General features: G+C 38.5%; 1 long non-coding RNA gene across 1 annotated transcript; it reads right to left on the bottom strand.

Moving 5' to 3' along the window:
- Positions 1 to 648: 648 nt before the first annotated feature.
- LOC142962681 (uncharacterized) lies at positions 649 to 2,418 on the bottom strand. Its single transcript, XR_012957357.1, has 2 exons — positions 1,940 to 2,418; positions 649 to 1,342 (listed from the first exon to the last, which is right to left on the bottom strand). It is a non-coding gene; the product is annotated as an uncharacterized LOC142962681 (long non-coding RNA).
- Between the last annotated feature and the right edge of the window lie 937 nt (positions 2,419 to 3,355).

Below are 3,355 nucleotides of genomic sequence, written 5' to 3'. Positions count from 1 at the left end.
CAATAAATACTTTTGAATCTGAAAAGTTCAGAGTTACCCTGTTGAATGTGCTCTGCGTTTTACCGTCCATCCCTTTTTCTCCAAATTTCACAAAAATGGCTGTAAATTACATATCGATCTAGTCCTCAATTACATGAGGTTATATTTAATTCCAGGCAAATGGCTGCATTTGTTTTCAAATCAAACCTTCTTGAAAGTTAACTGACTGGTTTGTATTAGATCATGAAAAATAAGCGGCAATGTGCTCAACTGACTAAACTGGAAGCCACAAAGACAGAGGAAACATGTAGAACTAAATATAGAAACGTGATGGTGTTAAAAGATAAACGCGTTGAACACTCAGTATGACAAGTTGAACAAGTTGCTCACGCTAGATTTGTCCCTCTCAGTAAAGGAGAAAAAGGGGATGTTCTTATTGTAAACACTAAGGAACTGCATGTACTTTGGTTAAATATTAACTGAACCAAATGTAAAAAGATTGTCTTCATAATCACCCCTGCAACTGACAAACCAAGTCTGTAAACCTGAAAGAAGCAGAAGTGTTAACACCATGGAAACAAATATGTGGTTACTGCCAACTTCCTGAGAGACATTACTCTATAAACCTAACTTATGGCAAGAAAGCCAAAGGAAGATCACACGGTCTAATTTGACGTTACACAGCACCAAACGTTTAATGAATCCACACTACATATGCATGATTACACTCCGACCCCCAACTAGTCCATCCACATCTGTTTCATGAATACATTTCAATCCCAGTAAATGCAAACGTTGACATCAGGTGAGTAATACAATGACATACATTGTTGTTTTTCAAATTCAGATATTATTGGAAGTTTACAGTGTTTTAACGATAAAATGAAGGTAAATATGCTCACAAATTAGAAACAAGTAAAAAGTAGGTACAATATAATCTAAAGAGAATTATATTACAGGGAAATGTAATGTAATACTATAATATGGAATATTTTAAAACATATTTTCTGAAGAAAAAATTGTAGAAGACAACAGTGAAAGTGCTAGAAAAATAGAAAAATCTATGAGCGATATGAGATATTTTCCAACTGGAAGTCACATGAAGGTGAAAAGCCTTTTGGCCTCTTGACAGCCATCTCCTCCATCTGCCTTCAGTGGTGCAGTCTTTAAACTCTGAATCACCTTCCTTTACGGACATTGGAGTACACACGCTCATCTTCTGCTGGTTGAACAGACTGTCGAGGTCGATCTGAAAACATGGCTCCGCCGTACTCCACCTCCGGCCCTGCTCTTTGCTGCACCTGCCTCCCCGGTCGCTGCATGACCTTGACATTAGCATAGGTCAACTCCTGGTCATCTTCTTCTGCAGAGTAAAATGAAAGAGTGGCACAAATATATATATATATATATATATTTAATGCTGAGATATACTCAGTACTCAAGTACTGTACTTAAGTACAAATTTCAGGTAGTTGTACTTTACTGGAATCTTTCTACTTCTACTTTCTACTACTTCATTCAATCAACTACAACAATAAAATCCTGCTTTTACATTCATGCATAATAATCTATTGGTATAACAGTATAACATACACTTTTCTGTATTGAGTACTTTTACCGTTAATACTTTAAGCACATTTTCCTGATTATTCTTACATACTTTTAAGTAACATTTTCAATAATTGTAAAAGAGTTTTATTTTTTCCTGTGTAGTATTAACACTAAAGGATCTGAATACTTACTCCACCACGGTCTGTTTGTACAGCGGATTGTTAACAACAAGTTGACATTTTGGGAGGTACTCTCTTACTGAGAAATGGACTAAAACATTTATATCACTGGCCAGTTTGTAGAGTGGTCTCAATCTTCTCATCACATTTTCGGCAAGAAGGTGAATAAGTATGTTGCCCGATGGGTCATTGCAGTGATGAGTTGAGGAAAGGGAAGTTTTATTTTGTACCTTTAGGTTTGTTCTTTTTCTTTTTCTTCTGAGAACAGACGACAGCTACCCCGACTACTAACAGAAGTACAAGTGCACCCAGTACACCAGCCGTTATTTGCAAGTAGCCTTTTTGTGTAACAAAAAAACACAAGAGACACACAGATCTTTAAGTTAGCAAACATTACAGGTGTTTTTGTGGAGAATGTAAAACAAAGATAATGGAAATGACTTAAATGAATTCACTGCAGCAGAGTTAGTTTTCACTTACTAATAAAGTCCCATGAGTCCTCACTGGGGGGGTGAGTCACAGTTTTATTGGAGGATGTGATATTACTGTTGGGGTTAATTGACACTGTGATGCCAGACTCCTTACCAGCATGGGAGGTTGCTGTGATTGTAGTGGGAGCTGTTGTTGGCTCAATACACAGGGTATTATTGGCTGCAAACACCCACTGTGATATGTGCGTCCCATTGGGTGTGGTGCAGTTAATGAATTTGTAGCCTGTGAGAAAGACAGAGATCAATGACTGATGTTCAGTTAATCTATTAGCGTTAACATCAGACTTTTGTCTACTCATGCTCTCACTCACCACAGGTAGATATCTTCACTTCAGTTAAGACACTACTGACTTTATTCTTGACCGAGCAGACCAGTTTTCCTGAGACGTGTTGTTTCAGAGTGATGCTGTTTGTCTCAGTGTCTCCAGAGAGGAGCTCAGAGTCTGTCAGACTGTGATCATCCAGAGTCCAGCTGTACTGAGGACTGTCCGCTCCCTCAGAGGAGCAGGACACCTTCATCTCTCCCTGGGACAGACACTCAGAGACCAGCAGGACAGAGGACACAGGAGCTGAAGGAAACACACTCAGATGACTTTTCATGTTGACATAATCTTCATCATTCTGTAGAGTTTCTCCTACAGAGCAGTCCAGACATGGATACAGATATACAGCACGTAGAATATGAGATGCATGTAATAAATAGTTATTTACCTTGAATGGTCAACTGTAGAACCCTGTTCTCTGATTGAGTTCCATCTGAATCAAAGGTTATAAGTCTATATTCACCACCATCAGTCCTGCTCAGTTTATTGATCCTAAATGTTCCATCACTGGGAGTAAAGGATGATCTGTTTTCTATCAGATTAGACAGAATGATATTCCTTCTCCCTTCCAGTGTTACTGTATTTTTGTTCAACCATTGGTATTTATGTGTTTCTGAGGCGTTGTTCATCAGCTGGAGGACCACAGTTCCTCCCAAAGGTCCATAACACTGAGCTCCGTTCTGTCTGCCATCACAGTAGGTTTCCACACCTGAACATTTTGGAACAAAAACATGAAAGTGTTTTAGGCACATTTAAGCAACAATAGTGGGTTTGGAGCAACTGTGTCTCTAATAGACAACATTATGCAAACAGGCGTTTATTGTTTTATATG

The sequence above is a fragment of the Anarhichas minor genome, unplaced genomic scaffold, assembly GCF_050575085.1.
Source record: "Anarhichas minor isolate MPS153535 unplaced genomic scaffold, ASM5057508v1 ptg000028l, whole genome shotgun sequence".
Taxonomy (NCBI): domain Eukaryota; kingdom Metazoa; phylum Chordata; class Actinopteri; order Perciformes; family Anarhichadidae; genus Anarhichas; species Anarhichas minor.
The sequence above is the reverse complement of the archived record's forward strand: the minus strand, read 5'-3'. Positions and strand labels throughout refer to the sequence as shown.